Source organism: Antechinus flavipes, chromosome 1 (assembly GCF_016432865.1).
Source record: "Antechinus flavipes isolate AdamAnt ecotype Samford, QLD, Australia chromosome 1, AdamAnt_v2, whole genome shotgun sequence".
NCBI classification, from domain to species: Eukaryota; Metazoa; Chordata; class Mammalia; order Dasyuromorphia; family Dasyuridae; genus Antechinus; species Antechinus flavipes.
The window spans coordinates 369,336,825-369,351,159 of NC_067398.1; positions in this window are offsets into that span (position 1 = coordinate 369,336,825).

Sequence of the window (14,335 nt, forward strand, 5' to 3'; positions counted from 1 at the left end):
CATTAGCTTTTCTTTGTCCAATTCTAGCTTTCAAAAAATATTTTCTCCTTTAAGCTTTTCTTTATTTTTCTATTTCAAGTTGGTTGACTCTTTTTAGTATTTTCTTGATTTTATTGAGTTGTTCTTCCCTCCCTCCACCCCCTTACTTTTTCTTTTATCTCTCTTATTTGATTTTTAAAGTCCTAAGTTCTTCCAAGAAGTCCTTTTGGATTTCTGTCTATTTGAAGTTTCTCACTGAAAAAGGAGTAGCTTTTTTAGCCCCACTATTTTCCTTTGAATATGAACCCAGATCTTCTCTATCCCCACAGTAATTATCTATGGTTAGGTTCTTCCTCCTTTTTTATTTTGTTTTATTTTGTTTTTAGCAATAATTATTATAATCAAGCTCTAGTCCCAAACTATAGGGAATGGTGCCCCAAGTATCAGGTCTTTCTTATTGTTATTTTCTGAAGTCTGTCCCAACACCCAATCTTGGACACTCCTCTCTACTCTTAGGCCATGGCTAGGGCTCTCAACCACACTGTCCCACAAGTGCTTTTGCTCTATCCCTCCAGTGGCTACAAATTTCAACCATCCTCTCTATTCTAGAAGCAAATGAACTCTGTTCTGCAAATGATAATCGCAAGCAGAATCCCTGCCCTTCTGCTACTGCACTTGCCAAACATGTAGTAGTTCCTTCTCCCCCCATAGCCACAGTCCTGAAATGCAGGAAAGCATTGCTTGGTGTCTCTTGAGAGTGGAAGTTCCTTCAATTTTGTTCTCTTCCTTCCAATCTTGAAGTGATAGTTCCTGGGGCTGAGGATGTTCTCAGCTGCCTCTAGAACTTGTGTTTGCTGATTCAGTGGAGTAGGATGTGTTTGTACTTCACCTTGGATGTTCAGTCTTGACTTGAGGTCCTCTCAAGTTGTCTTAGGAAGACAAGTGCGTCATCTCATTTTTTGTTCATTTCCACTACTTTATGTTCACTCTGAAGCCAAATTATACCATTTTTGTGGAGGAAATTTGAAGAGCTTTCTAACCTACTCTGCTATTTTCCCAGAATTTTCTCCCCCAATTTTCTTTTTTATGGTAGAACTTCTTATGCCATCTTACACTCAAAAATCTTTAATGATTCTCTATTGCTATTGAATTAAAGCTAAAGCTTTAGCCTAATATTACATTTCTAAATCATCTAGCACAAACTTTTTTAGTCTATCTCATCCTCTGTCATTCTCTGCTCTCCATGAGTCAGACAAGGCAGTCCATTAGCTATTCCACATAAATTTATTTAGTGTTCTAGCCACCATTCTTTGTTTATGCAGCTACCTAAGTCTGCCTAGCACAAAGTAAGCATTTAATAATGCACTTAATTTAACTGAATTTGAGGAATTTCACAGAATACTGCACCTCTAGTCCTATGAAAGTAATTGTATTATTAGTATAAATCTGTTAATCCTGGCAATATAAGAATACTTGGGACACATGTAGAATGAGCAATTTGGGGGAAATTCTGATCCCCAGGGTAGAAACCACTTATCTATAGTCTTGTATTATGATTTAACTTTTCATTGACACATGAATTGCCTTACCACATATATAGTAAAGTTCTTCAATGTGGAAAAATATAGACTATGTATATCTTGACTCTAACAGAAACAGCATAGGGGCTTTTATATAAAAGGCATTGAATAGAATTTTAGAATTGGCCTTAAGGAAGCTAAGTGGCACAGTGAATAAAGTTCTGGACTGGAGCCAAGAACACTCATCTTCCTGAGATCAAAACTGACCTCATACACTTACTAGCTAGCTATGTAATCCTGGGCAAGACATTTGACCCTTTTTGCCTTACTTCCTTATCTGAAAATGAAAAAAAAAAAAGAGTTGGAAAAGGAAATGACCTACCAATACAGTATTTTTGCCAAGAAAACCCTAAATTGAATCACAAAGAATTATATATAACTAAGAGTTGTCATAGATTTTGGATCTTGACCCCTTGAGCCATACCTGACTCCTTTCTATAGAAAAAGAACATTTTCAGGACAGCTTATTTCACTGTCAAATACCTCTCATTGTTAGAAATCTCTTTCTTTTATCGGGCTGAAATCTATCTCTCTACAACTTTTATTCATCGGCAATATTTCTACCCACAGAAATACCCAGAATAGATCTACTCTTTTCCCACCTGACAATCCTCAAGATATTTGAAGACAGTTATCATCTTCCCCCCTACCTTATTCCTAATCACCACTATTATCATCACTACCATCTCTAGTTCCTAAGATCTATTTTCTTCTGTTTTGAAAATCAGAATATACTGCTAAATTGTTTATGAGTTTCCTGAATAAAGAAATGTTGATAGTTCATAAAGTGAGTCTTAGAAGATATCCTAACACCTGTCCGCAACTGGTCTTCCTTTAGCCATCTTAACATAGATTTCCCAGACTGGATTGTCTCTCAGTTTTACTTCAGACAGGGACTTCTCAGCAAAAAACAGTGAGACATCTGGGTCTGCATATGTGTCAGTCACTTCAACTGTCAATCTGCAACAATGATCTCATCTCTCTCTTTCCCCTTTTCTTTTTGGATTAGATTAAGGATTCTTCAAGTAGCTGACTAAGTGCTAACAACCAGCATATGGGGGAGGAGGGCAGCTGGGGATCCTAGGAACTGCAGCTCTGTGGATTTTTTAAAAATCACTATGGATTGAACTCATTATCCTCTCTTTCAATGGATGCTCAATCTCCCACTCTCTTTAAATCTGATTAGGATAACTAAACAGAAAAAGAACTTTTAATTTTTTAAAGCCCTAATCCTTTTTAAAGAAGATAACAGAGTGGGGCAACATTTCAAATGAATTTTCTAATGTGCTTAGAAATTTAAATCACACTTTACTTAGTCTGTAATGCTTATAAGAACGCCAAGCTTAAGATTGTGCTTTGTACTTGTCAATGTGCTTTCATGTACTAGCTTGTACACCTATGAAGTAATGCAATTGACCTTCCAGAAAACACACCAAAACATAGACATAAGGCAATTGTCCTTTAAAGATGTACCCCTTAAAAGCTATGTATTCATGATAGAAATGCTCTCAGAGCTCACAGCAATTCCAGAGTTACTCCATAGGGATTCCTTTTAGATCGAAGTTATAAGACAAATGAAGAAAATAGCCTTATCTCTGACTCAAAGCAATATTTCTCAGCTTAATCACTAGATTTTCTTTCAAATTATGTTTGTTTGCATTTATCTATCTTATATGTTCCCCAAGGGGTAATTGTGTCCACTACTGAGGGCAGTTCCAAAGAGCATGCTGGAAAAGCTGACAGCTTCCAAGAAAGTTATAAGAAGTAGCAGCATTATTGAAACAAAGTGTAGATTCCAAAGGTAAATAATTTGAAGAGGGTTGTACTGGATTTCAGAGAACTCTTAAGGATAGAACTTATTTTATGTATAAATCTTGACATATCTGTTACATAAAATCAGATACAATGCCTTCTGTTCATATCCTATATAGCATCTTATTTGATTTTTATAACTACTCTGTGAAATAAGTAATAAAAATTGGATCAGTTTCATCTAAATACTGTATTGTATTCAGATGTAAAATTCCTCATATTAGGCATAAAAGCATCAGATGAAGATAGCCAAAAAATGGTTAGGAATTTCTGACTTGGTCACATAATAAGAATTTATTAAATACTAATTGACTGACATATTGACTGAATTGAGCCTTTCGGACTCAGAGAAGTTGCTTCTGATCCAATAGGGAACCATACCAAAAGAAGAGAAAATGGCAAAAACAGGATGTGGAGAAGGATACAACTCCTGAATTGTTTGTACTGTACTAGTCTGGAAAGGGAGTTGAAAATCCAGCAGTCCAAGTACTATAATCTATGGATAGAGAAATCTGGTAAGTTATGGCCTAGAGTACTCCAGTAGACCTTAAGGTGATAATATGTGTAAAATACATATGATACAATATGTAAAAATATATTTAAAGAATTATAGAAAAGTTTGTGATGGAATTACTCAGCAACAACAAAAAAAAAATTATGAAATTACTCACTTAACAACAAAATAAAAACTTACTCCATGCCTTTTTTTTTTTTTTTTTGGCAGACATGGTGCTAAACATTGGGAATACTAAGACAAAAAAAGCTCTTGAGGAACTAAAGTTCTATTAAATGGCTTCTTTAGGATCACACACCTAGTAAGTGTCTGAGGCTGAATTTGAATTCTAGAAGATTAGTCTTGCTAATTTTAAGTCCAGAGTACTTGCTCTCTCTCTCCATCTGTGTGTGTGTGTGTGTGTGTGTGTGTGTGTGTGTGTGTGTGTAAGCACAGATATATAGATATAGATATAAAGTTAAGCACAGAGGGGTTATTATTGTTTTTTATCCTATTTTTCTATTGTTTTTCATGGGATTCAAATAGATAGCACTGGGACAAGTTGCTTTCTTGCTATTCTTTTAAATTTTATGTTTTATGGATGATTGCCTAGGCAGATAAAATCACAGTTTTATGTAATTGGATAAAAATATTAATGTTATAGGAATGTGGCACATGAGCAGACATGGCTGATACATTCTCTTTCCATAGCAGACACTGGAGAGCTTACTTCTGACAGAACTGTGGTAATCCATCAGGGAGTCAAGATTCCACACCAGGTTGTTTCAGCTAGCTTAGCATCGGTGTCCCATACATATCAAAAATGGTGACCTTTGGAAAAATCTACTAGTTGCCAATTCCCTAACAAGTATAGTAATTCTATAGTGAGTTCTCGAGTCATTGATCGTAGAGAGACCCCAGTCCCTCAGGTTATCCTTATGGAATAATGAAGGAAAATATAATATATCTTGCTCTGGAGCAGAGAGGCTAAAGCAAATAGGCTATGTTAGGACATATATTCTTTCTCTGTGGCTTACATCATTATTACAATACTAGTAGCAAACAAAACAGGGATGCTATATACCTCATCTTGCATTAGGTAATTTAGAGCTCCTCTGCCAAGTTTCTCTGTTTTGAAACCTTTTTGTTCCAATTAGATATTTGGCAAATATCTTCTTAAAACTTTCTTAGGTTTTATGGATCCATATTGTGTACAATAAATTGTAGCAAACAGTTCATTTTCTTATGAGTTTTTTCTGGTACAGTTCATTGCTTGAATTTTTCAAGATATTTTGAAATCTTTATTTTTAGTATATGAATTTGTTATATCAGTTCATAAAAGGTAGAGAGCTTCTAATATATGATTCTTGTCACAGCAATAGATTTATAGCTGGAAAAGATCACTTAATTAAGCTCCTTCATTTTATAGATAAGGAAACTGAGGCCTCAGAGAGATGAAGTGATTTCCACAAGATAATAAAGTCAGTAAGTGGCAAAGCTGGGATTTGAACCTATGTTCTCTGACTCCAAATTCAGTTATTTCCTATCTATCACTTTATTAGTCAGTAGCTAAATTATTTAGCCCTTTGCACGTTACATTGTATAGCTTCTACCATTTTCTTGCAAAATCTAAATTAATCACTGTCTCTGAACTCCTTAAAGATAATCGCCCTGTAATTTCTAGTGGCAATGACTTGTTATCATAAGCTCTTTATTTGCATAAATAAATCATTTGTTCTATGCATTACTGTTGACATAATATTGACTGAGTAAATGTGATATGCCTTCTCTAAACAGATTCCATTTTGGACCTTTTGAAACCTATGGTTTCATAGAATCCATTGAAAAAATAGACCATTCTTGGCTTTACTCATTTTGACTGTCAGTCTTTACTATGTTTCAGTTCATTGATATCAGCTTATCATATTTATCATGTAGTCTAAGAATGCTTATCAATCACCTTCCTATTTTTTAAAGGAAATAATTATCACTTCACAGCTGCTTTAAGGTGATGAGTCTTGTGTTTCATTAATAATGAATGAGTTTCCATACAAATACAATTACAAACAAACAAACAAAAACCTTTATAGAGCTAGAAAAAAATGATTTAAAAATTCATCTGGAAGAACAAAAGACTAGAAATATCAAAGTAATCATAAAATTATGTGAAGAAATATGGCTTAGCAGTACCAGATCTCAAACAATATTACAAAAAGGTGATCATCAAAAAAATCTTATGCTGGCTAAAAGATCAAGTAATAGATCAGCAAAATACAGTAGTAAATCTAGTTTGACAAACCCAAAGATCCAAAATTTGGAGGAAAGAAATCACTATTTGGCAAAAAAATTTCTGGAAAAACTGGAAAGTAGTTTGGTAAAAATTAGTTACTGATCAGCATTTCACATCATATGCCAAGATAAGGTCAAAATGAATACATGATTAAGACATGAAGAGTGATATCACAAGCAAATTGTGTGTGTGGGGGGAGGTATGGAATATTTTATATATCAGATTTATTGCTAAGGGAAGAATTTATAACCAAACAAAAGATAGTGAGCATTATGGGATTTAAAATGGATAATTTTTATTACATCAAATTAAAAAGTTTTTTAACAAAACTAATGCAGAAAAGTTTATAAGGAAAGCAGAAAACTTGGGGGAAATTTTACAGTAAGTTTCTCTGATAAAAGATCATATTTCTCAAATATATATAGAGGACTGATTCAAATTTATAAGAATATGAGCAATTCCCCAACTGACAAATGGTCAAAGTACATGCAAAGGCAGTTTTCAAAAAAAGAAATGAAGTCACAAAAGCAGAAAAGGAAAATGACAAATGTGGGAGGGAATATGGAAAAATAGAGACACTAATGTGTCTAATGGTGGAGTTATGAACTAGTCAGACTGTTTTGCAGAACAATTTGAAACTATGCCCAAAGGGCTATAAGACTGTGCACACTCAGCAATACCCGTTACTACATCTGTACTCTAAAGAGTTCAAAAAGTAAAAAAAAAAAATATGTACCAAAAATATTTATAGCAGCTCTGAGTGAATGTGTGTGTGTATGTGTGTGGTTGTGTGTTTGGAAGCAAAGAATTTGAAATCAAGAGGATGCTCATCAATTAGAGAATGGCCAACAATTTATAGTATATAATTGTGATGGAATACCATTGTCTCATAAGAAATGATGAACAAGATACTTTTAGATAAACTTGGGAAAAATTGTATGAACTGATGCAAAGTAAAATGAGCTAAATCAAGAGAACATTATACACGTAAGAGCAATTGTATGACAGTTTAGCTATTCTAACTGATACAACGATCCCAGAAAATTCTAAAACACTTGTGATGAAAAATACTATCCACCTCCAGAGAACTGATAGAGTCTAAATATAAATGGAAGTATACTTTTAATTTTTTTCTTTATTATTCTTGGATTTATTTTGGTCTGCTTTTTTTTTTCTCTTTTTTTGCTGAGGCAATTGGGGGTTAGTGACTTGTCCAGGGTCACACAGCTAGGACGTATTAAGTGTCTGAGGCCAGATTTGAACTCTGGTCTTCCTGACTTCAGGGCTGGTGCTCCATCCATTGTGCCATCTGACTGCCCCACTCTGCTTTTTCTTTTGCAACATGACCAACATGGAAATATTTTACATAACTATACATATATAATCTATTTCAAATTATTTTCTCTTCTGAAAAGGGGATGGGGAAAGAGAATTTAGAACTCAGTTTTTTAAATGAATGTTAAAAATTTACATGCAATTGAGAAAAAATAAAAATTAAATGCAAAAAAAAGGAATGAGTTTTTAATTAGGATAGTTTCCAAGTATATTATAATCCATTTTGAATTTCTAAAATTATATTAGAAATTTATATAATTTTATATAATTTGTAATATTTATTTTGTATTATATAAATTATACATACTTATATAATTATGAATTACATAATGTATATAATTTATAATATAAAATTATATTAAAAACAAAAAGCTTGTGTACTTTTGAAAGTCAAATATATTTTTCATTGAATTTGTATGTAGTTTGATATTATCTTTGTATATGAAGTTGTTAATAAGAAACTTTGATTGACTCTTACTTTAATTTGTTAGCCATACCTAGTCTTACTTTGGAGAGACTATATTAGATTTAAGGTTAGAAAGAAACAGAATGGACTATCTCACTAAATATGTCACATTATGTTAATTATTCTTGACACTTTTATGACAGCTTTTAAGTTGTTTTTGTTACCCTTCATCATTTACTACTGAAGAGGACCAATAACATCACACAGGTGATGTTTTGACTGGCAAATGAATTGGATTTAAGTGAGGCAGAGTTCTGCAAAATCATCATCCTCATTCCAGAGTCATCCAAGTGTTCTTACTATTCTTGTATATAATTTGCATATTTTCAATACATGGATAAGCCATAAGCATAGAACTGAATGAAAGGCTTTTTAGTAATAATTAAGGCAGTATAAAAGCTATGGGGCCTTTAGACAACTTATTTAATAATTATTGATGCAAATTTTTTTCTTTATATCCCTAGTAGTTTTTGACACTTTTTAAAAATCCAGAAGTAACATTTTTTTTTCTCTTGAAACATAGTTGGGGAGGGAGGGGGGTAGTGATGTAAGTTGTGACTTTTTAAATTAAACATATAATTATTCTTGAAGGGATCTCTGGTGCGCTTATCTTTTAATAATAGTCAATGTGATTCCTTCCTCTTTAAAGAAATATTACTTTAGGATTATGTCTGAGAGAAATCTGGTAAGGTGACTTTTTAGTAATTCAAGTCACTGTTAATGTTTGAGCTCAAAATGAAAGATTTTACTTGAACCTACCCTTTTCCAATTTTGTACAAAAAATTTCCTTGACCTAACTGCTCTACAGTTACCTTTCTGTTCCATTTAGCTCTCTTGATATAACTGCTATGTCATTTGTTATGTGAATGATATTTAAGCTTTCTCTTTGTAATTTGATCCAACTGTCATTTCTACTAGTTTGTATTCTTTTTTTTTTTAATTAAAGCTTTTTATTTTCAAAACATATGCATGGATAATTTTTCAACATTAACTCTTGCAAAACCTTCCATTCCAATTCCATCTCGTCTCCCCTAGACAGCAAGTTTTCAATATATGCTAAACATGGTAAAACATATGTTAAATCCAACATATACATACATATTTATACAATTATCTTGCTGCACAAGAAAAATCAGATCAAAAAGTTTAAAAAAATGAGAAAAAAAAAATTCAGGCAAACCACAACAAAAAGAGTGAAAATGCTTTATTGTGATCCACATTCAGTTCCCATAGTCCTCTCTCTGGGTGTAGATTGCTCTCTTCATCACAAAATCATTAGAATTGTCCTGAATCATCTCATTGTTGATGAGAGCCCTGTCCATCAGAATTGATCATTGTATAGTCTTGTTGTTGCTGTGTACAACGATCTCTTGGTTCTGTTCATTTCATTTAGCATCAGTTTATGTAAGTCTCTCCAAGACTCTCTGAAATCATCATGTTGGTTGTTTCATACAGAACAATAATATCCCATAACATTCATATGCCATAATTTATTCAGCCATTCCCCAAATGATGGGGATCTGCTCAGTTTCCAATTTCTAGCCACTACAAAAAGGGTGCCACAAACATTTTTGCACATACAGGTCCCTTTCCTTTCTTTAACTTCTCTTTGGCATATAAGCCCAGTAGAAAAACTGCTGGGTCAAAGAGTATGAACAGTTTGATAATTTTTTGAGCATAGTCCTAAATTGCTCTCCAGAATGGTTAGATCCATTCACAATTCCACGAATAATATATTTAGTTTATGAGTTGCATTTCTTGTGACCATAGAAATGATGAGAAAATTTATATATTCTCCTTCTTCAGTGTTTCTCTTTTATCCTTTATTTCTTCTCAAGATATAGACTTTTTAATTGATATTAAATTGTTTATTTTGGTTTATGTACTGTTTCAACTCCTTGTATTGCCATAACCTTTTAATTTCCTTTTATTTCCATTTACAAAAACTAAAATGTCTGGTATACTGTTGTTTTACAAACTATAATATTTTCTATTTTGTTGCCTTTAATAAAACAATATGAGTGAAGTTTCCTACTACCAGTATTCATATGAAGTTCAAGTTTTCTGCTGTGTAAAACAGAGTTACATGATTTTTAATGTCTTTCACAGATTTGTTATTGCTCTTTCAAACAGTTTCTACAATTACAAAGTTTGACGTCTATCTTTTTATGTTTTCCTTGATTTCTCCAACTTCCTTTCATGGTTTATATTGAGGCCACAACTGTCACATAATTTACTTTATGCAAGTGGCTGGAATTTTTTTATACTTTCTGTGAAGTAGCATGGAAGACTCCCAGTCTTAGCGTCACCTTATCAATTGTCATGAAAGCCAGTTAGAAGAAAGGAATACGGAAGATGAAGTGCAAAAGGAGAAACAGAGGCAGAGGTACAAGTAGCCTGACTGTGTTCACCACAGAAACCAAGGTAGCTGAGATGTGGAATTTCTCATCCATAGTAAAACCTAGATGAATGCTACAATGACACCATTCTATCCAGGATTAAACCAGTTCTCCCACATGATTCAGAACTTTCATCTTTATCATCTTGGATCAGAAAAGTGACACAGTGAACAGAGCACTGGCCTAGAGTCAGGAAGATCTAAATTCTCGTCTAGCCTCAGATACTCACTAATTGTAGGATCCTAGGGAAATCCATTAACATCTCATTGTTAGTTTCCTCAAGATAAAGTTGTGATAATAATAATAATATAATTATTATATTGTAATAATATAACAATATAGGTGATATGTGGTGATAATATGTGATAATAATATTAATATTAATAATAATATAACAAAATGGTGATCTAACTCTTAGGGTAATGGAGATCAAATGAAATAATATCTATAAAGCACTTAGCATGGTACCTAGCACATAATAAGTGCTATATAAACATTAGCTATTTTTATTAGATGTTAGTATTATCATTCTCTAATACAGGACTCTTGCTATCATTTAAATATTTCCTTGGCATGAAATCAGTTCATTTATTTATGTGCAAAGAACTATTTCAACATTCTTGACTGATTATTTTCTTCATGGTAGAGTATAATATTTATAGTTAAGAAATCGTCTGTATTTTTAGTTAAAAAAAAAAACGCCATGAGAGAATCCATTCATAATCGTTATAGCATATATTAGTTTTGGGTTTTTGTTTTTAATGATTCTCTTTTGGCAGAATTTTGCTAATTGCATTTAAATCCCAAACTCACAAAAATCTTTTCAGAATTTTTCAGAATTTTAGCATAAGGACGCCCACGACTTTTCAAAAATCATTTAAGCTTTTAGGGCTATTTTCAAAATTCTAGAGTTTTCATTAAATAAAGATTTTCAATAACTTAATGGGCTTCGTTTTTATTCTTTTCAGCTTTTAGTAACTCATTAAACTTATTTATTATTTTGTCTACACTGGGGTTAGAGAAGATGAAGCTATTTTTTTCCAGGATGACCTTATTTTGGTCAGCCCTGCATCATTTTGAGATTTGGATTTGGGGGTATTATTGTCAAAAAGCACTGGGAAGTCTTTGCCTATAAGTAATGAAAACTGTTTCATCTTTTATTATGAAATGTAGTGCAATTTATTAGACTATTGCAAAGGAAGGCCTATTACATCTGTCTCCATGCTTCAAGTCTACTCACATTCCAATCCATCTTTCATGTAATTGCAAAAGTGCTTTGTTTTAAATTCAGAGGATATCTAATCATTTATAACTCAAAAATTCCAGTGGCTTCCTATTGCCACCAGAATCAAATATAAACTCAATATAAACAACTAGTAAAACCCTTTAAAGCTTGCCCTCATTGTATTTTTCCAGTTTTACTCTATATTATTCCTGTTCCCACGATCTCATCTACCCAAGCTGGCTTTTCTCTATTCTTCACACAGCACTCCATCTACCATCTTCCTGCTTTTGTGCTAGCTCTGACTCTTCTTTGGAATATATTCCTTTCTCATCTCCTCTTCATCAGATTCTTTACTTATTTTAAGATGAAAATCAATAACTCTCTTCCACAATGATTTCCTAATCTTTTTTATGTCTTGTTCTCTCTTACCACTGGTGAAGCCTTGTACCCCTTCTCAGAATAATGTCCTAAGATGGATAAAATAAAAATATATAGTTATAATAATTTCATTTATATTGACATACAATCATCAAAATATTAAATTAAAAAAGACAAAATTTTGGATCCAAGTTAAAAACCCCTATTTTTAATGAAACACTCCCTCATCTCCCCAAAACGTTCACACTTTCTCTCCTCTACTACATTCTATCCATTTGTATTCAATATTTGTATATTTTTATTCCATATATGCTTATTTATGCACATGCTTTCTTTTCTAATAGAATGGAGGCAAAGATTTTTTATTCTTTGTATTTTTATTCCTAAAATTTAATTCAGTGCTAGACATAACAGATGCTTAATAAATGCTTATTAATTAGTGGCACTGGCAAATAATAGAAGTATCCATAGTATCATTCCATTTTATGTGTACTCATGGCAGGCCCCTGTTGTGATCAAGTGTCATTTGCACTAAATCATCTGTACAAAGGTAATGATATTTCCTATTTATTTCAGAACATGTTGACTTTTTTCAGTGATAGCAGAACTTGAAGTTCCATTCTTTCCATTGTCCTCTATCAAATTGATCATCATTATAGTTTCAAGTGGTTCCAGTCTGCAATTTTATGCAACCTCATACATTATTTTTTTTAATCATAATAATGATTTCATCATTGATTGGGGTGCTAAACAATCAGGGCAACTCCATATCCTAATTAACTATTGTTCTAGAGTTCATTCGCAGTCTCAGAATGCATGCATTTCTCTCTCAACATCACCTAAACTGTCTGACTTTCATCTACTTTGACATTCCCCACTCTTTCCTTCACCTTATGGCAGGTATTGATAATGATGCTCTGGACTTTGAAAGAATCATATTTATTAATATTTCTATTATTGTTCTGGAGAACAGTATGGATTTCTGAGAATGTGGAACTCATCTGGGAGAGAAGGAAGATAGATTTGACTATTTATATGATCCCAAAAAATACCTAGGAATACTCATCTTGTACTTTACAAAATACCCTATTTTTGTACCACATTCCAAATTTTAAAGCTCTTTCAATGCATTATCTTTTTTTCTTTTTGACCTTCACTACCACCCTTCAATGAGAGCAGGTCAGTTATGGTCTCAATTTTATAATGGGATTATAGTGTGGGGGGAAATCAGATTCAAATCTCAAATGCTACTCTTGTTGTCTTTGTGTCGTTGAGCAAATTAACCTCATGTGGACTCAATGTTCTCACTTGTGAAATGAGGAATTTGGACTGGATGACCTTCTAATTGTTTTATTTTTTTTCTGGTTACACATGTATATTAACTTTTTAATACATTTCTTTATGAATCATGTTGAGAGAGAAAAATCAGATGAAAAGGAAAAAAACAGGAGAAAAAAAATAACAAAAAAAATGAACATAGCATGTGTTGATTTACATTCAATCTCCATAGTTCTTTGTCTAAATGCAGATGGTTTTCTTCTCTTAAAGTTTATTGGGATTGCCTTGGATCACTACACTTAAGAATCAAGTCTTTTATAGTTGATCATCACAAAATCTTGCTGTTATTGTATACAAAGTATTCCTGGTTCTGCTTATTTTGCTCAGCATCTACTATCAAGTTCTATTAAAATATAGTTCTTCTAATAAAAGGCATAAACTTTGGAGAGCTTTGTCCTATCCTTTCATTTTGGCTTAGATATTTCTTGTAAATTGGTTGTGGAAGATGTTGATATGACTCTGTTATATGTCTATCTCTGTCTTGTAAATTTGAATCCCTAGGTAATTCTCACTTCTTTGGTTCTCCAGGGTTATCTGAGGTTACAGTTGTAAATAAGCTGGGGCATGTAGACCCACAGGTCCTCTTCAGGGATCTGTTCTGAGTTAGAACTTGCTTTCCTTCTGGATGCATAGAATATTTTTGTTATGATTCAAAAGAATCTTCCCTTCCCAAGCGGTGGTCCTTGAACATTCTGTATATCCCTGGAAACAGTATGATGGTAGAACTGATTTCTCAGAGCAGCTATAGTACAAAGTATGTCCTCCAAATCCACAGAGCAGCTTCAATTCTGGTATTGGTTATTATCCTTCATTCTCAAAGTGGACCAAAATGACATCACCTGGATGACCTTTGGATTAATTCTTACTCAGTCTTTTCTTCTACAGTAATAATGATAGATAAGGTAACTGAACCTTAAAGTTCACATAGATGATTAGAGACAGCTCAATGCATAAGGACTATTTCTTGATTCACAGGCCAATTAATCATATTCTTCCCATACAATAGCTCCCTTGTGCCAGGTTAAGTAGAAGCCCATCAC